Source organism: Passer montanus, unplaced genomic scaffold (assembly GCF_014805655.1).
Source record: "Passer montanus isolate IOZ18808 unplaced genomic scaffold, ASM1480565v1 scaffold61, whole genome shotgun sequence".
NCBI lineage: Eukaryota > Metazoa > Chordata > Aves > Passeriformes > Passeridae > Passer > Passer montanus.
Genome location: NW_024371149.1, coordinates 3,742,333 through 3,767,086, shown reverse-complemented (window position 1 = coordinate 3,767,086; position 24,754 = coordinate 3,742,333). Strand labels below are relative to the sequence as shown.

The following is a 24,754-nucleotide window of genomic DNA, read 5'->3' as shown; positions in this document are numbered from 1 at the left end:
AAATATGGTGTGCAAAAATATCTGCAGCGGGTCATTGTTCCAGAACACAGTAAGGAGAAAGACTAAAACATTCCTACATGATTTGAGTTCAGACTGGAGCAATCCAGGTCGGTTTCTTCCATTGATCAATTTTCCATAACACAAAAAATAAAGATTCTATCACTTCCTCCAAGACAACAGACTGGGTACTAAGAACAGAACAGCGTACTGCACACATCACTTCTATGACTGGATACAGCATTCTCTTCTCCTTTTTTTATTTCTCATCAGTGCATTCTATGCCTCAAAGTAAGCCAGAAAGGAGACTGGATGTTAAAATAAAACAATAATGACATCAAAGAAACAAACTAATGAAATGACAGACAGCAATCTTTCTTTAATGTATTTGTGCATGGATATATGACATCTGAAAGCCATCACACAGTAATTATGACAACACTTAAAAATATCACCTACTGTAAAAAACAGGAAACAGTTTTGTGACCAAACTGTTGAAAAAACTTTGTATAACTTGTTTCAACTATATTCTCACTTCTATTTACATTACAGCACATACCAAAAGGCTTCAGCTAAGGTTAGGCTCCTTGCATATTATGTACCCACCCAAACACACAGCTACCCTTTTTACAAGGGCATGTAGTTATAGGACTTGGAGGAATGGCTTTAAACTGAAAGAAGGCAGGTTTTACTTAGGAAGAAATTGTTTACTATGAGGGTGGTGGGACACAGCAATACATCATCCAGAGAAGCTGCAGATGCCCCATCCTGGAAGTGTTCAAGCCAGGCTGGATTGGCTTTGAGCAACCTGGGTAGTGGAAAACTGTCCCTGGTCATGGCAGGAGTGCTAGTAACTAGATAAGGTCTCTTCCAACCAAAACCACTAGGATTCTAACAGTATCTGTATATGTAATCAGATTTCTGTATGCCTAACAAAGGACAGACGCTGTACCACATCCTTTTCAAAAGAAATGGATACAGCACACAAACAGAACAGAATTATTATCCAAATTTTACACAAACAGAACTGAGACGGCAATAAAGTGAATTACCAAAGTTCACATGAAAAGCAGAGCAAGAGGCCTAGATGCTATTTTCTAATCACAGTTACAAGCTCATTAACCACAAAACAATCCTCCTCTCCTCTCCCTTATCACCCAATAACACACACGTGTGACGCCTGTGCCCAACTCTCATTCACAGTAATAGTGGAGGTTGAACAATATGCAACAGTTCTCCAAAAGAAAGCAGGAAATATTTTCTTTATTTACCATCCTGCATTTAGGAAGCCAATATCACTATTCTCATTCTTTCTTCTTCCCCTAAGTTCATGCCAGTTCATACCAAAGGCCTACACAAGCAGGGTTTAAGTAAAAAGCTCATTTCACAACTGATGAAAGCAGGAATTCTGTCACTGCAGTACACCTCCAGCACTGGTTGTTAAATCAGGAGAACTAAAAAATTGCTTTAGTTTCTTCACTCTTAAAACTACAGTATGATGGAGTGCTACACCAAAACAGCTGGAAAGAGAAAAATCTCACCTTAAGTTAGAGTGCAGACTTTAAGAAATAAAGGAATCACTGAAAAAAAAGCAAGCCACAGACATTTTCATCTACACTTGAAAAAAACAATGCAAAAATGGCTAAGAGTGTATCAGAAGTGAGTATGTGTTTTTATTAAGAAAATCAGAAATGCTGCAGGAAATGATGGAAAAGCAAAGAGCTAAACCAGAAGCTAGGTTAGAAAGGAACATCTCCCCAGAGCTTTAACAAATCAATCACAAGACTCTAGGGAGATGTTAAAAAACAAGGGGCTTTTGTAGCATTTTTAATACTCCTTTATGTGACACAGTGCATATATTTACCAAGAAGAGTAATGCAGTATGCAGAAACTAAAAATACAATTGCATACTGGAACAAGTTCAGGAGACACAACAGCATTTTATCAGACACACAAAGGTAACAGACCACAGAAGGGTACAAATGATGTGAGAAAAACTGATAAGGGTATATTTCAAAGAACAGGGAAGAAATCACAGAGAAAGAACTGAGAAAATATCACTCAGGTTACACTTGCAGCTTAGTGAAAAGGCTAATGCAGCATTAGAGCAAAGCACAATCTGCAACAAGCAAGCAAAAGAGTCATGTGGCTATCCCAGTATCCCAGCTCTGGCTATTCCAGTGTCCCGGCTCTGGCTATCCCAGTGCCCCGGCCTGACCCCACAGATTTCCCTGCCCCACACATTTCTTGCCCCATAGATTGATCCCATTAAGATTCCTAATTATGAAACAGAAATAAAATACACCCAGACAAATATTTTAGTGCATGACCAGATTCTGCTTTGAATTTTTGCCATCAAGCAATGACTTAGAGTCATCATTAAGGGAACATTTGGTTAGCAAATTTCATTATTAATCTTTAATTAGATTCAGCAACTAAGGTTCATCACTGATATATCAGCATGGTGGGTACATAGGAAAAACATAACTGGGTACTTCTATGACCTACTTTGTTCACTTCATATTAATGATATCTTTCTAATCACTTTATGTTTGTATCCAGGCAACAGGACCAACCATGCATGTAAGAGATCATGATACTATTAATATATCTTTAAGCTGGGGCAGATGACAAATTTTTAGAGAGGCAATGAAGAGTTCCAGGCCTCATTTCCCCACCAACTACAAAAAACCTGCCTCCAAATCCAAAAACCATCCTACTCACCCCCCAGATTATACACTCTGCTGCAATAAGCAGCAAACTACTCCCATCATGTGAATTATCATGCAATAAGCACCAGTTCCACTTCTATTATGTGATACAATTACTTGCAGAGGATGGAAAAGTATCAGCCAAAGTTAGCAAGAAATAGGTAATTGAGACAATTCATGAACTCCTCCACCTGCTCTCCAGAATCTGCAGAATCCTGAGGAAAAGGAGGAGGACCATGGCCAGGTGAACTTTGTTGCTGCCATGAACCTGATCTGCTGTCCAGCCTTCTCACCTTTAAGTGAAATATTAGAGTTCTTGTCCTCATCCTGTGTCTCTTACAGAGCTTGCAAACTTGTGACATCAGAATGATTTACAGAAGACTCCTCCCAGTAAGACAGGCAACGCATGCAAACAGTTAAAGGCAATGGGACGTTCTGGCTCATGGCAGAAAGAGTAGCACACCGACCTCTGCTAAATACAGTATCCCTCCCCTCTCTCCAAAAGCAATGCCTGGATGCTATTAATACCACAAGATGAAACTCAGCTGTATAAATAAAACCCCTCATTTCAGCTATGTCTTCGTCATCTCTCTGGCATCCACCACTGTCTCTTCACAACAAAACTCTCAGGAGGACCTACAGTGCAGAGGTTTTTGCTCGAGTACACTGGACAGGAATGCAAGCCTGGTTTTATTATCTCCTCTTGGTAACTTAACATTTATGAACAATTAGGTTGGAATTAAAGAAAAAAACATATCAAAGCCCGAAGTTCATTAGGAAGTACTCGAGTAAGTATTTGCAAATCAGCATGATCTAAAATGGAAACATACTGTCTGGAAGTCAAGGGGACACTGCATGCTCTTTCAAGAGACACTCTGACATGCTGGATGACCTCAAGTACATCACTTATCTCTCCCACATTAAAAAATATCTCCTCAAATGACCTTGCTAGGTAGCTCACTTTGAGAATTAAAAAATAAATACACTGTAAATCCTCCTATTATTATTACTGCTGTTACTATGGGGGCTAGAACTGTCGTCAGTGAGCAGGCAGGACATAATTTAATTTTCTTTAAATATTTATTATGCGACAGCATAGCCATCTGTTTAACATTCACTATATTTAGTTTCTGTCTTAAAAAACAGAAGGAAAGAAAATACTGGCTTTTGACTTTCACTTCCACATATGCACTAATACATGGCCAATATCCTCTCAACTGTAGTATCCAAGAAATTGCAGGGAAGCAGAAAGAATTTCAAGCTTGGATGAAAACAATTCCAACCACAAATTTATTCTCCAGGATTAAAAAATAGAGAATATCTAGTTTTAGCAGTGTATATTTTGACTTCAGCATTGTGAAGGCAAAACAGGATATGAAGGAAAATAGTGGGACAAGAAGACATAGATGGCAATAAAGCGCTGTGCAAAATATGCTAAAAGAGGAGAGACAAACTATCACATATCTATACAAAATAGTAACTTCTCAATAGCATTAGTTTCTCTCCAGTAGATTATAATAAAAAACATCATTCCTAAGTAACAGTTGCTACCCAAAGGTGCCTTTGGCATCTAAAGGTATTCTGTTTGGACCCTTCTACGAAAAGGCTTCTCTTTTCCCTGTTTGCACTGTGTTCTTCCAGCAGTCTGTATACAAAACTCTTTTAACACGTCAAACCACTGGGACTTTGTAATAATACAAGTCAAGAAGGTAGAAAAGAATCTAAACTAATCAACATACACTGAATGAATTTTTAAGTAAGGAAAACTAAAAACTAGAAAACATCAGTTAAATGCACGCATCCCATTTTAGGCTTTCCCATTCCCGTATCTACTATTCCAAGGCTGAGACCATGAACCCCTCCCAACACACCTCAGTTCCTGGCAGCAGCACACCTTACCAAGCCACTCCTGGTCCACCACTGCAATTCCAACACACAGAGCTCAGCCCTGACTGGGAGTACACCCTAATTTTCTAGGGCTATTTATAAACTGTGATAGCACATCAGGTCAGTCATGCCTGAGAGGCCAGTATCTGACATCACAACAAAAAAGGGCACGGAGCTCAAGCCAAGAAACTCCAGCATAAAGGTGAAAAAGCATAAGCCAGACACACAAATGCAAAAAAATGCCCAAAACTATAATGCCTGTATTGTTTAAACAGCTTATTTTCAGATCTTCTATTGCTGACAATAGAAACAACATTGTCCTGTTTTTATACAGCCAAAAGATAACACGCTGTAATGGTGGCACACTGGTGTCATTAATTTACTGGCACTTGATGATTGAATGGATAACAAACAGCTCCCATACACAGTACCAGTAATTTGACCTTCAACTACAGATGTGACCTTCTGTTCATAAACTGCAGTTTCCAAATACACAAAGCAAATGATTTTTTTTTAAAACTGTGTCGAATAAACCAGTAAGGATATGAATATTACCTTTTTGTCAAAAAAAACAAAAAACAAAAAAAAACCAAACTCAAACAGAAGCCTAATCACTTAGGAGAGGCAGCAACTGCTTTGGAAATATTTTTGTGTTTGTGACCAGCACAGAAGATCACTTAGAACTCACACTCCTGTGGAGCAAGGGTTGAGCACTGGCACAGGCCTGTAACCTCTCCTCGGTTTCTCAACAAGGACAAAGGTTTAGACAAACACAACAGCACAGACTTCTGTCTAAAATGAGCTAACACTGGACTTGGTTTAAATTGAACATGGTGGGAGAATAGTTGAAGATGTGCCATTGCCTGATCCATTCAAATAACAACTAGGTCTACAGTTCTTGAGCACATTACAAAAAAAAAAAGGGGGAAAACCGCCTCCCCTCGAACTACATTTTTTCTCAATCCTGTCAAAACTCTGCATTTATTTTTAGTGTTAATCTGCAATACAGAATACATTTCTACCAAATATTTTATCACCAGTGTAATAATCTGAATTTAACACCTTGTTTTAAATGGGATATTTGTAATTGCTTTGTGACCTGACAAGAATCACAGCTATTCAAAACACTTGAAAAATACAGGACATAAGAAACTCATACTGAATTTGGCCTAAAACTCATTCACATCAGTTCCTACAACCTGTACTATCCAGCTCCAGGTATTTCAAAGACTAGCAGAAGAAAGCCTTAAAGACAAATTTGCAAAATAGGAATAAGAAAAACTAGTCCTTATTATTCTTTATACTTATAGATATCTGGAGCTCAAGGAAGCTGTCCAGAAGACCTTAAAAAGTGTTTTCATTTGCAGGATTTTTCTATATAACTGACATATAAATATCAGATTACTTTTGACCCTACATATTTTTAACCTCAATGATGTACTGTAGCAATACAATCCACATATTAATTTGTGTACTGAGTGAAATATATTTCCTTTGGCCAGAACTGAATTTGTTATTTCCCAGTGAAACTGACAGTCTTCCTTTCTGACGACAGCAAGGTATCTCCAACTAAGCCACTACTTCAAACAAAAAATCGTCAATATCCCTTTTACAAGAAGAAACAATTTCACAAATAGAAATGACTCTGCAATCACAGTAATTCATAATGACGCTGCAATCAGTGCATGCACTGCACATTCTCTGCCTATGTTTCTCAACAGCAGGATTACCCTTCATGTGCCCCTGCACTAAGGCTTGAAGGGCAGAGCTCAGAGCACCTTCCTCACAGCTCAACATCCAGGCCTAGGAACAGGACCAGCAATACCATTAGCACAAGGAGTGATGACAAATACAAATCTTTCTGAGCATGTCAGCACAGCTGTGGCATACCAGAAAGATTCATGCCTCCCTTGATGGTTGGAACAGCTGTATGAATTAGCCATTCACTGGAGTGCTGCTCTTTTGAACTTGCCTTTATATATGATTCCTACCTGCAAAATGTCAAGTTTGAAGCAGCTGGTGTCCTCATGATGTTGTTTAATAAAAATCTGAGGTAGCACATACAAAAAGCAGCCAAACAACACATAAACATTGAGATTACTCAATTACATGACAGAAAAAAAGAAGTACGATTAATAACCCACTTGAGATTCCAATACAGTAATTTGATCTCTTCATCCACCACAAACTGTTAGAACAGCTAAGTAAAGCATTTTCTTACACTTTTTAGTGTCATGAACTGGATCTTCTGTCCTGATCTGGCCAGAACTACTTAGAGCAGCAAAAGCCAAACCTCACCAGTGTGCTGGCTGGCTTCCTCTCCATCATCTGAAAACCTGGACAGGAACCATGTGACCCTGTCCCCTGTTAAAAAGTCTCACATAGCCATTAACTCATCCCTTGCAATTAACGGTGCCCCTGAAATAGATTAAATATCTTGCTATCCATCTTCAAAGGTACTTTTACTTGATTTCAGCTTTTCTTGTATTGACAATTCAAAAACATGGCTAGATATCTAAGTACTGCTAAAGAGATCTAGTATTATCTCCCTGATGTTAGCCATCGGGGTTTTACTTGGGTCAAATAATCTTTCCATTTTTTAGAAGAACAATTCCAGATTCAACAGTTTTCAAAATATTAAAGGATGTCTCTGATAGGCCTAGTGATGAGATCACTCGCACTGCTGGATTCCAAAAGGTCAATTAATACCAGAAGATAGAAAACAACCCTCAATCTGTAGCATGCTTTCTTCCTTACAGTAATTACAATAAAGCACATATAGATGGTAGAATTAAATGAACATGTTTTGAAAAATTAAAATTCTTCCACTGTATTTTTATGATTCATGCAAGTTAGAACTTGATTTATTTAAGAGGGACATACCACGGTTGCTCAAACAAAATTAATTCTGGTATGTTCTAATGTTTGTCCTCAGCACCTTCTGAATGTGGTAGTGTACATCCATACACATGCCTCTATATGTGTCCCTCCTCCTGTCTACAACTCCCACATTAAAGCAAAATCCTGAATGACAAACTCCACTACAAAAGTATCCCACTGGTATCACACGGGCTGAGCAATCATCTGATAAGCCACAGGGGCATCTGGAGCTAACTGGAAGTTATAGCAACTATATGTGGTTGTTCTCAGGGTGGAAGAACTACAGAACTGAAGGTTCATTGCCAAAAGGTTTTAGGTATTCTCTGACAGCCAGGTCTTCAGATTCAGAGACCTACCAGGCAGATGGTACAAAGTTTTGTATCTGCTCTCCTATCTGCATCTTAGCGACTTTGTCTTCCTTTCTCCACCAAAACCTGTCTTGTCCATGTAACCTTCTCACATTCCTCATGCCAACTTGCCTGTCCTCTCTGGCCATCTGTCAATTCCCTGCCTAATGTTTCTCTTTTGGCAACTGAACTTTCCTGAGATAAAGCTTCTCTTTAGAAGCCCCACGGTGCAAAGCACTCCCCATGACACAATAAACAGCTCTTCTACCCAGAAATGAACTCCTTTAGAAAATGTAGTTTTTTACTGAAACTGACTTTTGGGTCTCCTTCTGACAGCTGATATCTTTCTCCAAAACAACACAGCAGAATGGCCAATATCTGTAAACTACCTTAGATCTCATGGAAACAGAAGAAAACCATCACAGTTGGCTCTATAAACAGTGCAGTCAGGAAGCACTCTTACAGAAACTGCCACGTCAGGTATCACAGCTGGGTGGCAACTGGTTTGTCATCTCTGGCACAGGGCCCTCCAGTCCCAGAACCATTCAGTAAAACAGCAGCTGGCACACAAAGATCAGAAATATCAATATTGATTAAAATTACATTCCAATGTCAAAATTTTAAAGCCATGTGAAATTTTCGTACCACTGGACCTTGGGGGAAAAGAAGCAAAGCTGGCTTTCCAAAAAGGTTTCTGATCTCCTGGAAAGTACAAATTGGTAATGCTGTAAAAGCCAACATCACAGCAAGAAGGAAGTCTGCCTTCTGCAGGTGCTCTCAACCTCACACACACAGCCCCCCCTTTTCTTACAAACCATCTGAGTGCAAATGCTCAGGAAGAACAGGAATTCTTAACAGGGTGACACACTTCACTGGAGTTAGAAGTAGATGAATATGGTAGAGATAATCTTATGACTGCCTGGCTCTTGGAAGGGCCAGGGGGCTCTGATGAATGTATTTATTGCTGTAATCTTGAGCCAAATGCCTAAGGGTGACTGCTACATCAAATCCTCTAAAGCCTGAGAAAACAGATAATCCATTGTTTAAAGATTTTAACTAAAAAAGACCAAGGTTGCAAAGCCTCAGGCAGAAAGAACAATGAAACACTAGACAGGAGAACACTTTGCACTAGTTTGCTGCCCACATACTGCTGTGCTTTGCACATTATACAAGAAATAGCAGCAACTGGACCTTTATATTAAGAAAGAGCTTTTACACAAGAAGGTAAAGAAACAGGATTCCTCTGCCCAGTCTTATAGCTACCTGCTCCCAGATGCACTATACACCAAAGGTTTTAAACCATAGCAGTGATTAGTTATGCCCAGTATAAGTTACATTAGACAGGCACAGAATTTTTACAGCACTTGGCACTGCCAATGAATAAAAGGCCTCAAGATGAATATTTAATATTGTACCACTCAAAAAAGTCAGTAGTCATGTGCAACCTCTGCAGCTAGCACATTTAAAGCATGACTGTGCTGGGCTAGCAGTGTAAGGGCAATGCTGACCTCGTGCAAGAGGCTTGCCAAGCCAAAAAAATGCATTGTTTAACTTGCTCCCCAGGAGAGACACAATATATCTGAGCAACTGTAACAGGGGGAAAAGTATTGCACTCACTGCTCTCAAGGACTGCTTCCTAGAATTTGTCATTTCCAAACCCAATAATAATTAACCAGTATTTCTAAGAATTTTTGTGTGACACTTTCTCATCATTATTTAAGATGATCTTGGGTGACAGTGATAGGACACAGAATGTTCTGCACCAGTATTACCAACTCAAAGTTAGATTCAGATCAGTATTAGTCAAAACTCATTTCTCCTTTTTGCTTCTATTCCACACTGATTTCTGCAGTCTCAGTGAAGCCAGCCTTACAAGCAGAAAAAAAGGGATAAGAAGTCTCCTCACATTCACAGGATTTCACTGCAGTAGCCAGCTTGTTCCCATAACTTTACATGAAAAATCCCCCCAATGCACATTTCTTCCTGCATCTCCTTTCTTTTCCTTCAAGACAGGTGGAATCAAGCTAGGTAAGATTTTCTAAAAAGTATTACCTAAGGATAATTAATTTTATGAAATTTAAATTTTAAGACTTGAGTGTTATAACCTAATGTCTGTGCATGCAAGGTTTCAGTATTTCATTTGGCTGGGAGCTCTCTCATGTTACTCTGGCTATCATGAAAGTCCTGGCATTTGTGCTCAAGCACTGCAACCACTTCCTCAGCTCTGTCAGCAGTTCCATGGCTGCACTGGAAGACACTCGTGGTAAAAGGTCATGACTGCAAATAAGGATGGAGCTCCATAGAGCCCCAGGAAAAGTTACAGTATCTCAACAGAGAGCAGCCAGCAGAGACTGTGTAACACCAGTGTGAAAGAGCTGCAAAGACAGAACAAAAGGAGCAGCACCCTCAAAGCTCACTTTCAAGCTTAGTGTTACGCACCCCATCCCAGAAGACCAAACATGAGGTTTCTAAATCACTAACCCATGAAGACCAAATAACATCTGTATCCCCACCAAATGCTCTCTGCAGATAAAGCCTAGTGACAGGAAAAACCAGAATCTTGCATTTGTGGTTTACACCCTAGAGCTGTATGAAGACATGTTTGGCTGTATTTTTATTCTTTCTACATTTTTAGAAGTGGTCAGTATACTTTAAGACCAAAGAGTTTACAGACATACCCTTCAAGAAAAGCCTGGCTTCCAGTGCAGACACTGTATCAGTTTCCACTGCCCTGTCTCCCAGCACTGCCTGGAGCTGATCTTCACCCTTGCACAGGATGCATTTCAGGAAGATATAATTGCAGGAAGGGGAAGGGGCCTGAGCACTCCCAGCAATTTCAGTTCTCAAAGATCTGTCCAGAATAGTATCATGGGACAAACTGTCTCAGCAAGGGTGCTAGAAAAAATTGTTGAGGAAAACACAGAAATATTGCTATTGTTTGTTTGGGGTTTTTTTGTTTATTTTTGGGTTTGGGTTTTTTTCCAACAAAATATGGAAAAAACCAAGCCCAAGATTAATTCCATAGAAACATAACTAGTTTTCTGACATAACATGACATGTTGTTCTGGCAAATTGCACAGGACCATAAAGATAATACAGCACAGCTCATCAGAGAAGCTGGGAAGTCTTAGAGTAGGTGCAAAAAGAAAAAAAAAAGTGCAGAACCTGTGAACTCAGGGCTGGTCTGCGCCTTGATCAAAATGACTACTTTGCTTTTCCTCAGGATCCATTTTCATCAGAAACTACTATTGCTATTACTTTTTCAATCATACCCCTTACAAGAAATCAGCGAAATAAAAATTAATCCAGGGTCCAATTAGAAGTGAAAAAGAACAGGCAGCAATAAAGGACTGCAGTTACTGGCTCTCAGTCTCCTCAGCGTGCAGCTTGGCTTTTATTCTGCCGCTTGTTTCAGAGTTTCTCATGACCACTGTTAGTTAAGGCTAACCCAGATTTAAAAACTTTGCATGACTGATGCAGAGAAAAGTAGCACAAGACTCCTCTTCAGCTTACACCATGTGAAGCTGTACCGAGGTGACCATCTGGCATGTCTTTGGGTGGTCACTCCTCTCCCCCAAAGACAGCTGCCCTGGCATGCCATCAATTCATCTTATCCTCAAGGTACTCCACAGTGTGCCACTGCAAGAGCATTTGAGCCTGACTGGGTTTCTTACAGTAACATTTTCCCTTCTGGAGAATGATAACATAGCAAAAAAGGAGGTTTGTTTTGTTCTGTTATTTTAATTTCCACATGAGTTTCCTGATCCTCCTTGCAGAGTTCTTGCACCAACACAGAGAAGCACCACTGCAGGACTGGATTGCTCTCCTCAGCAGTAGTATCAGTCTAAATGCAACCAAGAGGAGTATGTTCAAAGGGCATCTTCACCCTGTTTTCATTTAGCAATAGGAAAATGCTAGGACTAACACAAAAATAATTATACCATATCTCTACTACATGCAAGAGTTAACAACCCCAGAGAAACCTTATGCTCAACACCAACTGCAATTATGACAATCCCTGAACACCAGTTTGCTCTTAACCTGCCCACATACACAACTCAAGACCAAAAAGAACTTTCAGGCTCTGCCTGCTACCACAGGCACTGCAGCATTGCGTGTGGTTAGTGAGGAATTTGTATTTATAAGTAATGCTGGGAAAGGCAAACATCAATATTTTGTTTGAGGCAAAGCAAGTTTTCCTGCAGAAAACTTTGTGTTTACATGTTTATGTGGACGTGGGCCATGGAAACACACCCTGTTCCATGCACAGGATACCAAAATATAGATGTGAGCACATGATAACAGCACGTTTTCATGATAGCCTTGACTCAGGAAAGTAGGCTCATTCATATCATGCTTTGATACAATAGAATCAGAAAAAGGACCAGATCAGAAAAAGGAACATAAAGGAAGGATATGGATAGAAGTCTCCAGACAAAACTAAATCAGGAGACAGTGACAGATCTCTGCTTATGAGGAAGATGATTATGACTCAGCCATAAGTAAAGCACATGCATTTTGAGCTTCAGTATCACTGAGTGAAGCCAGAGCATTTAATTAAAAATAAAAACAAAGAAATTGCAACAAATTAAATACATTATTTGTAACCAAAATGGGGGGCAGGGGAAAGCTGAATGTTTCAGAACTGTTCTGGACAATAGATCAGACATGTGGAGACTAGCAATTTATGCCAGGCTTCAGTGCTGAAATGAATCTGTCTCCTCACAACTGCTGGACTGGGCCAGGATCCCACTGAAAAGGCAGGTTTAACACTGCAATATGTTAAACATCCTTCTCCTGAAAGTGGATTCACACAGCTGATGAAACAGGGAGCTGCAGCAGCCCTCACACACATACACTCTGTGTTGATCAATGCAACATCTACACTAGTTTCTGTCTGCTCTTTTTAATACCTCTGCAGCCCTCAATAAATGGAGGACAAGCAGTTTTTCAACAGTTAGGTGATGATGACTTCAGTTCTGTAGCTCCATTGCCGAGACAAAGGATGCCACTTCAAAGACATCTCTATACTTGAAACTGACCTACACACAGGTGATGTCCAGAAAATAAACACAAAAAAACCATGGGTGATGACAGATTCAAGAGGATGACATTTTAAGGGGTCAGGCAAAACACCAAATTTTTCTCCATTGAAATTTCTGCCTTTTATTAAATTGCACAAGAGTTTCCAGTCTTGCTGTGCTCCTTGTTCATCTTGAGCTGTTAAATATTAAGAGATATTCAACTTGCTGTGAAATTAATTCATCTCAGTCATGCTATGTGCCATTGTGTTGGGCCACTCCAAACCTGACCTCACCATTTGGTCAAGGCTAAGCTTCCAGCAGTGCAAAACCCAGACTATGCAGGAGAGAAACCGGTCTCTTTAAAGAAAAAAAATCACTGGGCAGTACCTGACACTTTGTCATTCTCCTCACTTAAGTCAACTACAATCTCTGCAGCTAGATTTTGAATCAAAGACCCACCCATGATTTGGTCTGACTTCTCTGGGACAGGATGGGTGTCCAGGAGCACAGTAAGGTCCTGGTTAGCACTTACAATGGAATCCTTTGCTGTTGAATAACTTAACCACAGAGGCAAGGGCAAAGACAATCAGCAGCTGTAGAACAAGCCGTAACAGTCAGCACTTAAACAAACTTTCAGAAATAAAGTGTGAGTGGTACAGAATCCCCATATCAACATGAGCTTAAAAAGAAAAATGTACTAAAAAATGTTCTAAATATGAGAAAGGTAGTTAAGATCAGAAGAGACAAATTTATGTAATTAATACTGATGATATTAAAAACGCTACACTGAAAAGCAGTCCAGGATTACAAACAAGTTAGTTGTCACTCTGGAAGGTGTTCAACTCAGCTTCTGCTCAGATACTTATCCTGCTGACATTCTCTACATCTGGAGTGACTTTCTCAGTTTTTAATATATTCAGTGGAAAAGCAAAAAAGAACTTCCAGCAAGTGATTCACCTCAATAAATGTGGACATCTACTTTAGGGTAGTTTTAGAAATTAACAGTGCCCTAACATACCCTTAACACAAGGGGAACTTACAGTGCCCAGCTCAGATGTGGACACTTGAGCTGTATTTACATACTATATTTTCACATGGAATCAGATAAGTCCAACTTGCATCATCCAAGAGAAGCCAGATCTGACTGCTTTAAAAGACCTTTGTGATACAAAATTTTCCATTTCCATTCAAAGCACCAGTAAGGGATGAAGAGCTAATGCAAAGTCATTCAGTAAGAGGTTCTTAAAACAAAAATAGACATTTGTAAATGTTCTGTGGTTCTTCTAACCTTTCTGAAGTAAATCTCAAGTTTCTCTGCTTTTCTAAACTGAGCTCAACTATTCACAATGTAGAACAGCTAAGGTCTATCATTCCACTGTTTCCTTTGAGGAATTAATAGCAAAGTGATTGAAAATGTAAGAGTTGAGATCTGATGAAGAGCTCTAAAAACCCACGTGCAAGCTCTGATTTTACTTCAGAAGTACTGCCAAGCAAATTAGCATTAATTAGAGACAAGCTTAAAGACCAATAAAATATTAGGCTAATGGAATCATCTGGAACCGTAGAACTAAATACGATCAAAGGAAAACAAGTTGCTCCATCAGCTAATCTAATGGTCCTGACACAGCAGCCTCCCAGCACAGACCACTCAGAGGAGTGTGATATTCTTGGAGAGCCCCTAACACAGAACTGAAGGATGTACGAGACTGGAGAAACAAAGGCAAGAGTAAGGACAGGGTTGTATGCTTTCAGAGACTGACCAGATGGCAGACCAGAACTGCAAAAAGAGATTAAGTAGGGATAAAATTGTCATTTTGCTGTCCCTCTTTCCTCCTTCCTTCTTCCATCAGTTATGCCAACCCAGCTCCCAATCCAACAGCTGAATGCAGAGAAAAAACATATCAATAAATAAAATCAGCAGTGATCCGTGTCTCTGGGGAGGGCTATGAGTTGCTGGTGTGCCATCTAACACATGCAGCTTTATGACCTATTCTCTCCCCAGCCATGGAAACCCCCCCTGAGGAGGCATCCTCTTCTTGTGAGCTACTGTACTGGCATGGGGAGGTAAGAGAGCAGGGCACAGACTCTGCTGTCTCTTGCTTTACAGAGAATGCCCTGGACAATCTTTTCTACTAACGGAGGTATTTCTAAAAAGGGAAAAAAAATTCAGAATAATACAGTATTGAGAGAAAACAGATTAGTACTAGTGCAGTACAACTGTATCCCACACTCCCTCACTTCCATTCCACACTCAAAACGTGACAAAATGCTGTAGATATTAAGTGCAGAGTGAGACACTCAAAGCACAGGGACTACCAGCACTAGGACCTGCACAAGCCCTGTACACAGAGCAAAGGACAAAATGTATCTCTCCTTCTTCTACCTCCTTTGATTTTGGAGAAAAAAATATGAACGCTGGTATCTGACTGCTGTTACTTTTAATGCATAACTTCTTAATTTGTACTTAATGACAAATATAAAGTTCACTTAATGGAAAGAAGCAGACACTATCACAGACTAAGTTAAGGTGGTAACATTTCAGCCTGAGAAGAGCTGCAAGTACTGTTGATACTCCACATCTGCAACCCCAGCAGGAAGAACAGTTGTGGTTAAACACAGCTACAAACACATTTGGAAGAGACAGGTATTTCCAAACACCTTCTTGGTGTCGCTAGTACATAAGCAAGTGCTGCATGAAGCTGTCCTTTTTTTTTTTTACTATTTATTTTCCTTGACAAATTTAAAAGCAGACTGAGTCTATATGGAGAGGGTGTGTGCCCATCCCTTCTCCTTGCTTGAAGAGTTTGGGCAGCTTTAGAAAACAAGCAAACAGCAAATCCCACTTCTGTGAAAACAGATCTTGTTACACTGCCCAGCATACGCCACAAATATTTTGAGAAGGTCCAAACTGCACTTACAATCTTACCTAACCCTCACATTCATTGTTAAATCAGTTAGCTTACTAAAAAATATTAGAGCAGCCAAGAATGTGATGGAGGGTATCTTCCTGGTGCAGAAGATTAATTCATCACTCATGTCTAGAGAGTTCTACTGCATTTTTAACAGAGCACATATGGATTGAGTCTAGTGATCTATATAATTTCCTTTCAGGATATGGGTCTATATTGAAAAACAGTCCCCAAACAGCAACTGTCAGAGGACAAAGACCTTCAAAAATCATTACGCAGGAAGAACAGGTAGGGCTCTGATCTGTCCACTCCACTAAATCTTTCATTGGTGATTTAAGATATAACTATGCTTCACAGCTCTACAGGAGATTCCAGCTTCCAGAGCAGCATCAGCAAAGCAAAAGGTCTGTCTGTACCTTCAGTGATGCACCACACAGTCTGCCATCTCCAGCAGCTGAGGCAGAGGCACATGGTTCTTTCTGATTTTACTGTAGTGGGAAAATTGCCAGTGTAAAAGCAGAGGGTACAGCTCAAAAAAAGAAAAAACCCAGACTGAGACTTTCAGAGCTGATGTCAGAAGACCCAGCGATCAGGCAGGAGCTGCACAGCGCACGGTGCCTGCAGACTGCGCTGCTACAGGCCAGAGGTGAAGTGCCTCAGCACAGGCATAATGAAATGCAGAGCTTCACCTCCTCGCATTATGTTCAATTAACCAAAGCAACCGTGTTCAGCAAAGTCACAGGGAATTTTCCAAAGACAGCTAATGTTGCTTTGGGCCTTCTAAAAATACACTCCCAGGACCTGCCTTTCACCACTCCTGTGCTGCTCAAAGCCTGTCATCAGAAAACAGCAGCAACTTGGATGTATTTGCCTTGAAACAAAGAGATTGGAAAGACAGCTAGAAAGGAAAAAATTGAACTCAAAGACCACTGCATCAGCAAAGCAAGAATAAGACTAGAGAAGCAGAGAGAGCAAACAGGAGCATTCATCCCAATTATCTCCAGAATCCAGGACAAACCCTGCACTCATGCCCAGTGCCGCCACCACTGACTGTCTGTGTGCTGCTGCTGCAGCGTCACTGCCTTACACCCACAAACTCCACTGCAGCTGCCTGTTGAGCTGGAAATTTGATACACTGCAAAGGCTGCTGACAGCCAGAGGCTGCTCCCTTGTCTATAAAATATCCTGTAATAAATTACATTACAGATTGGGGAAAAGGATTCGGAAGAGCGAGAATTAAAACACAACCTTATGAGAGCTAAATGAGACCAATTAAAGGAGATTTGCTACGAGTGCTGAGGGATTTTGACCTGAGCTGTAATCAGGGATGGATATGCATTCCTTTAAAACAGGAAAATGAGCAAGAGATCATGTGTAAACAACTCTGCCAATTAAAATGAAATGGATTATCTTATCTGTGCAGCTCTGCTCAGAGAATCACGACATACTCCAGATATACCTCAGAGAGATCTGAGACAGTCATTCAGTCCTCTGAAACAAGGCTCAGTGATGGGGAGATAGGCTGTGGTTCAGGACACATCGAAATCTTAGCTGCCTTTGGTTATTTCCCCTTCCCCCATTTAAAAAAAAACCAAACAAACATGGAATTACAAATGTAAATGCAAAAGTAGGCTCAAACTATTTTTACCAGGCCCCTACATGAATTCTGATGCAGATCAGACTGAAGGTTAGGCACAACAGTGAAATATGCTTTATGTAAAATCCATGCAGCAGATCCCACCATTGCTGCACTACTAGATGTTGCTGGGAGACCCAGCTTGTCCGGGCACACGCTCACATCCTGATAGACAATCACATATATCATACCATACCTCAAAACACGGACTCTCAATTTTTCTGTATCACAATCTCATTTTGCTGCCAGATTGCCCCCCACTCTCCATTCTGAGAATCCATACCCAAAAGCAAAAGTAATTTCTGCAACTGGAGCAAAAAATTTAATATGGACAGATGTACCACTACTCCTGCTCTGTGTCCTTGCTCGCAGCTCATTCCGAGCTGTAACTTTTTTTGAAAATTCCAGTTCTTCATAGTTCATATATACATGCAAAAACACAGTTTTACAAAGAATGAAGAAATACTGAAACAGGAGAAGACCCATTACAAAACCTTGTTCAAGAAGCAACAAGGAAAACATTACCATGTGCTTAGGGAAGAACAAAAACTAAAAGGGAAGAACAAGCAAAGAGAGGAATTCAGGATAAGGAAGAAAAATTTAAGAAGCAGCAACTGAACAAGATAATAACTGTAAGAGATATGTACTTGTTCACAACTGCTGACAGCAGAAAGTTTTTAGACCATTTTATGCTGGTTGCCAGACTTAAGTATACAGATTTTCCACTGGCTCAAAACTGGTCTACTGGAGTCTGGCTGGTTTTGGAACCGACAATCTCAACACACCACAATCACTTTTGTACAGGGTGAAAAACAAACTAAAATGCCTTTCTATGTCCATTCTGTCAGCAGATCAGTGATCTCAGTACCATGAAAACAGCTGCACTGGGAAGCCAAAAGAAGAAATACTGCACAGATGCACTGTGGACAGAGCGCCTCAGGTGTCTTTGTGCAGCAGTTCCACAGGGATCTACAGCAGTTCTTTGGGATCACTGTCCAGGTGCCGAGCCAGCTCACATGGGCAATGTCAGCACATGTAGGCACCCAGGCCAATGAATTATTGGGGCTGATGCTAAGCTTCTCATTTTTTCTGGCTCTTTGGGTGTTTTTGTACATGATGTGTCCCTTCATACCGCCATCATCCAAAACTTCCCAGCCCAGTTACCAAAGATAATTGACTGCACATAACCTGAACAATCCATCAGAAGTTTCTAGCTTACCTTTGCCACAAAGGACAAAGTTACATTTCCTAATGAGAAATGCACAATTAACAACTCTGAATACTTCTTTGGCAAAACTGGTCATGAACGATCCCAGTGTGGAGTAGCTTAACTTGTGGCTGAATTCAGAGGTCTGACATTTGCTCACTTCTAATTCAGGCAACACCGTTTACTTACTCTTGCATAAGCAAACAGAGATGTCTCGTGCTTTTATTTATCACTTCACCTCTGTAAAAATGTTTTAACAACTAAAATATGATGAGAAATACTACAGGAACGATTCCTCACATTCCACTAGCTTTCTCTATGTAATTATGTTGTGTCTTTGCAATACCACAACTGTTACCCACGGCTGGCCTGCTCCGAGCGCAGCCCCCAGAGAGCAGCGTGTGCAGCACGGGCAGTGCAGCCGCAGCCTCGCCACGGGGACCGGAGCATCCCCTGTCCCGGTACACGCCGGCCACCTGGGCGCCGGTCCCGCCGTACTCGGCAACCCCGCCGCCCGAACACGACGCCGTGGGGTAAACAAAGCTGGAGCGAGGCCGGGAGCGCAGCTCCGGCCCAGGACCCCGCTCCGCCCGCGGCCGGGGCACAGGGGGCTCCGAGGGGCGGCAGCCGCGATGGGGCAGGGGCTGCCGCTCCCAGCCGCGTGTCGGGGGCCCAGCACCGGACAAAAGCAGCCGCGAAAGGCTGCGAAACCTTCGGCCCCGGGCACGGCCGGCAGCGGAGCACCGTGCTGGGGCACGGGTCCCCCGGAGTGGGCTCCGGCGGGGTCCCCCGGCCGCACAGGTGGCTCCGGGGAGGGGGGCAGCGTCCTCCGCACCGCCCCGGCCCGGCCCCCCCGCCTCCTCCCACGCTCCGGCCGCCCCTCGCAGACCGCCCCCACCCGCGACCATCGCCCCCGGCCGGCACAACTTCCCCCGGCCCGGCCAGCGCCGCTCGCTCAGCCCCGCCGCCCTCCGAGCCGCACCGGGCTGGGCCGCCAGCACCGCGCTGCCCTCCTCCTCCTCCACCTCACCTGCCGCACGGAGGCCCCGCCGAGCGGGCAGGGCACGGGTCCCGGAGGGAAAGCGGACGGGCGTCCCCCGGCCGGCGCCGCCGCGGCCCGGCGCTGCCCGGCACGGCTGCGGCCGCCGCGCTCCCGGCAGCGTGGAAGGCGTGGGATGCCCAGGAAAGCCGTAGGTAGAGATTGCCACTGCTGTGACATCGCCGGCAGCAGCCTCCCGAGAAACACAAACACGCACGGTGCAATTTGCTGCGTTAAAGCGGTGGAGGAAATTGTAGCAGGAAGCCAGAATGGGTTGTGAAGCCACATCACAGAAACATTTATTCTCAGGGGAGGCTGGAGGAGTGGACAGTAGTCCCGGAGTGCTATTACACGGTCCTGCTTTTGGATCTGCTGTGGAGAAAGAACCCACCACCCTGCAGAGAGCGAACATTTGGGACAAGTTAACATGACTGGGACCTGGAGCAGTCAAAAGGGACAGAAAAAAAAAAAGAGAAAGCAAAGGGAAAGCAGGTGTTCGGGGAATAAGGCCTCATGTTGGCAAAGTACTGCTTCCCATCCTGCTGTCAGAGGATTGCTGGCACCTTGTGAATAACTCTCAGAAAACCCTCAAAAAGGCAATGCAATATGTATATTTGCTGTACAGGAACATGCTCCTCTATTAAAAAGTTTGAAAAGCTCAAAAATCATGGTTTATGGACATATTTATAGAGGATTTTTAATCTTCAGCTAATCAATTTGCACCTGAAGTACTGATCAGACTTCTGCAAGCCTGCTAAGCCCATGTTAGCAGGTGAATCAAATAACTGAAGAAAAGCAGACAAAGCTATGAGCAATCATATCTTAGCATGCTTCAAAAGCCTGTTCTGCCTCTGGCTGACAGCACCCCCACCTCAGCAGAGGTGGATGAGGCAGCTGCTCCCACCACCTGCAGTCCCATCACACAGGTCTGTGCTGCCAAAATACCCAGCAGCACATATTTTAACACGTGATTGCATTTCTGTTGAGTTAATCCGAACACGTGCCACAGTGTCACATCAGATTAATATCGTCCTCCTGCCGTCCCAAAGCTAGCGTGGCAGCAACAGGTGATGCCCAGTCTGCCGCAGACCTTACACTTTCCAAAACAGCTGATCAAATCTGAGCCAAGAGAGGGACTATGTGGCAGCTCAGAACTTTGTGTCATGTGCTTGTAGCATTTATCATCCAGTACTACATTCTGTGAAATGGGATTTACCATTTCAAAGTACAATTTGATAGTCTGGTTTAAAAAAAAAATTCTGAGGGAGGGAAATCAGTGACAGGAGGGTATGTTGTACACTATAGTTTGCTATACAGGCACAAGAGCATCGAGTTAAAACTCTAGTTAAATGTGCCACGGAAGAAGCTACCCCAAAATATGCCCCATCTCTCCAAATCCCTGCTCAAACCACCAGCACAGAATTCACCTGCTTTCCTTCTCATTTCACCACAAAACAACTCTCCATCCCACTGTCCTCACTGCCCTTCCAGCTACCTCATATGTAACTTTCTCTGCTCACTTGCAAGACACCTTCAACCCCATCTTGCATCTCTGCTCTCTTCCTCACACTCCAAAGCACTCTGAGTGCTTGGCTTTGTGACTCCCATCTTCCAAGTTATCATATTGCTCTGTGCCTACCTCACTCAGCATGTGCTATCCCTGGCAACATTGCACTTCACTGAGGCAATTTCTCTTTCTTAAGGTCACATAAACCATCTTTCCCTGGATGTTCCATTTAATGGCTCAGGCCTGCTTCTTCCTAAAGGGAAAGTCGAATTAGAAGACTAAGTGTCTTGCTGTTTCTGTTGAGGCTCAATATAGTCTTTGTAATAGGTATGGAAGATTTTTACTGATATTATAACAGATTAGAAGGTGTTAAAACTATAACTTTTATATAAAATATACCACATATAAAACAATTTCAGCATTAATACTTTTTGGAATGAACAAGACTGAAATCTGTTTACAATTCTTAAAAACATTTAAGACTATACCAAGTTTGGGCCTTTTTTATACAAGAAAAATATGCTAAATCTAAAGCAATGAATTTCAAATGTCACTTTAATAGAACATATCCTTTTTTGTAGAAGTAATTGTTTTCAGTTTATTTTGAACTAGACACGTAGCAAGAAACAAACAAACAAATGCTTTCTGGAACAGGAACAACCATACGGCAGTAGCACCGCTCTGACTACTGATGTAACCTACAGCAGGTTCCAATGTAAACAAGCCTCTGAAGCACAGCCCTGGTGCCATTTTTGCAGGCTGTCCTCCGTTGGTATGAGCACTACTCTTTCCCACAGAAGCATGAAGGAGAAATAAACCATGATGAGACAGTATTTCATTGCAAGTACTGGCCAAAACCCAAGTCTGCCAACATGCAGTCGTATGATGCATTAACAAAATGGTTTTCTGTGAATAAATGTCATCCTGCCCACCCATTCATAGATAATTATGGTAAAATTGTATAAATTGAAACAAATTAGGCACAACCACCTTTCCCTCTCCCCCATCCACCAGTGCTTTAGAGGACCCTCCTGTAGCACAAGAGACTTTCAGAATGAGATTTTATTAACTTAATTACATCCATTCTTTCCTTGTAGCCTGTAGTCTGCCTTAAAAACCATGAACGTATGCATTTTTGTTTTCTAATATTTGGTAAGTACATAAGAAATTGGCTTAAAATTCTTTAGAGTACTAAACACCAACCAGTAAATTCCTATTCCTTACCAGCAGGCAAAGAGGACATTCTGGCAGGTGAGGAGCTCTCAGGCGTTAAGGATCTCAAGGGAAAAATTCATAATCCTCCATTCAAGCCGCTTTAAGTGCCCCCAAAGGATCACCTTTCTCTACTCTTAAATAAATGTATACCAAACCCAAATAAACAAGCATTCCAGGTGCATTAATCTGCAGTCCCAAACCTTTCAAATTCTCAGGCAAAAAAAAAATCACCTGTGATGTGTAGCAGCAATACCACCTTAGCTTCTCTACAGCACTGCTCATCAGTCTCTTACAGTGGTTTCTACAGAGGTCAGGTTTATCATCTGCATGGCCAATTGGAAAGCTGAAGCACAGAACACACACCTGGCTTATCTGCAGTCACCCTGCAAAGCCATAGCAAACCCAAAATCAGATCACAAATCCAATCATCAGTCAAATGCTCTGTTTGTTTTTCTATGTTATCAATTACACATAAGTAAGAGGTAACAATTTTCATAATAAAATCGGAAGGATATTGACATTCAGGGTCCAGTTCTGCTCACACTACTCCCCACATCTCATAGATACTATAAGCATAGGAGCATCCTGCCAGGCCTTTGTGCCACTAGCCCAGCAAGTGAGAGCAGAGCAATCCCAGTTTAAAAGGAAATCTACTTGGGCATAAATAAAGGCTAACATCAATTACAAGTCTTCCACAGAGTAATCCACCTATGTATACAATTGTGCATGTACTTAAATTGGAAGGAAATTTAAAAAACCATGCTCAGACACTCATCTTTGGTAGGAAGATGGAAAAACTTCATCTAATAGGATGAAAACATTTTAAACAGCTATAGCATACTGGGAAGTAAGGTTCTGGGAATATCCCTGTTTGATAGTTCAACACTGGAGGTATTACAATGCAGGGAAGTACCATTCCTAATCCCTGCTGTCAGCTAGAACATAAGACATAAAACAGGTCCCATATATATGCTACAATAAATATTCTTCGCGTGAGTCTGACTATTTTGCTTTCAACAAGTGTTTAAATTACTCTTATCCTGGTTAAAAGAGTTACTAAAAAAAGTGGGATATCAGCACTAATTTTATGAGTACCTTCCTAATGCTTATCAGCTCATACTGCAACATATTTTCAAAGATCATCAAGACAGGATAAACTACTTCAGGAGAAAACCTTACCTGATGAATGCTCCTGGCTCATATGTCAGAAATAAGAGCAGAACGTCTCTTTGCTACTGAAATAGCAGGAGCCATTTCTTCTGGGCACGAACAGATTGCCTTTAGTCCCAGTAAAATGGACTATAAAACTCTTACCTTCTCCCTTCAAACACTAAGGACGATTTTTTCCCTCCTGTTTCATCAGGCAGCAAAAGTAATCATCTCTCTAAGCAGCAACAGCTGACACCTATTTACTGGGTAATTGCTGCAGTTAAAGGGGATTAAGCACAATGAACTCGCTTCCAGTGATAAGGCAGAGCCACCCCCTCCCCTTTGCCGCACTTCCCACACACCTGGGAAGAGCTCAGGGGAATGGAGGCCAGCCAGGCCTGCCAGCTGGGGGGGGCTCAAGCTGCCTAGAGCCCCTTTGCTGCAGCCAGTGCCAAGAGGAGATGCGTGTGCCCGCACAATCGCAGCAGTACCTGTGCCAGACACAAGGCCAGTGGGTGGCACGGACGCCGAGAAGCCCCGGCGCGTCTCCGGCCCACACGGGCGCGCTGGGCAGGGGCTCGGCAGAGGCTGAGCGAGGGCAGCACCCGCGGCAGCCTCACGGCTCCGCCACCTGCCCGCACGAGCAGCTGAGATCTGCAAGGTGGGAAATAACAGAAACGGCAGAGCAGCAAAACCTGAGCGGAACAAAGCCTACCTCATGGGGCATACATGAAATGCTAACAAGAGGCAGTATAAAAACAAAAGTTAAAGCCAACTAACTTTTAACTTAAGAAATGATGCTTACACTGCTAGACCTGACAAGTTCTGTGCCTCTACAGAAGCATCCAAGCTAGGACACAAAATACACTAGCTGACATGTTTGCATGCTTACACCAGGCAAACCAAATAGCAAGACAGATTCTCCCAAAAGAAACATAAATATTGGTGAGGAAAACAAAGACCAGGAAAGGAAGGGATAGCACAGATTTGTCAAGGATCAGGCTATTGGGGAAAAAAAGCAGAATTTTCCTGTTACCCCTGGTCTGTCAGGGAAATGCCACAAAGGTAATTTTAACAGGTTCTGTCATCCTTTTGTTTTTAATGTTAGTATTCTTCCCTCCCCCCTTTTAAGCATCATACCACTTAACTTTTTAAACATTACATTTTTAAATGACACAGGAAAAAAACCTCCTCTGTCAATTGATTTTTATTCCAGAAGTACCAATTTCATATTGTTCAGGAGAAT

At 42.0% G+C, this 24,754-nt stretch overlaps 1 protein-coding gene and 1 long non-coding RNA gene across 6 annotated transcripts in view; both read right to left on the bottom strand.

Annotated features, from left to right (window-relative positions):
* The window catches only part of NDST2 (N-deacetylase and N-sulfotransferase 2), a 126,697-nt gene extending 106,966 nt beyond the window's left edge, over positions 1–19,731 (bottom strand). For 3 of the 5 annotated variants that reach the window (XM_039727267.1, XM_039727264.1, XM_039727266.1), the window contains exon 1: positions 19,629–19,731. The gene's annotated coding sequence lies outside the window, so the exon portion shown is untranslated. The remainder of the gene's footprint in view (positions 1–19,628) is intronic. The other 2 variants (XM_039727265.1, XM_039727269.1) reach the window with 2 other exon arrangements.
* A 2,091-nt stretch (positions 19,732–21,822) lies between these two features.
* On the bottom strand, positions 21,823–23,747 carry LOC120510912. The gene is made up of 3 exons (XR_005629621.1): positions 23,674–23,747; positions 22,591–22,742; positions 21,823–21,925 (listed from the first exon to the last, which is right to left on the bottom strand). It is a non-coding gene; the product is annotated as an uncharacterized LOC120510912 (long non-coding RNA).
* Between the last annotated feature and the right edge of the window lie 1,007 nt (positions 23,748–24,754).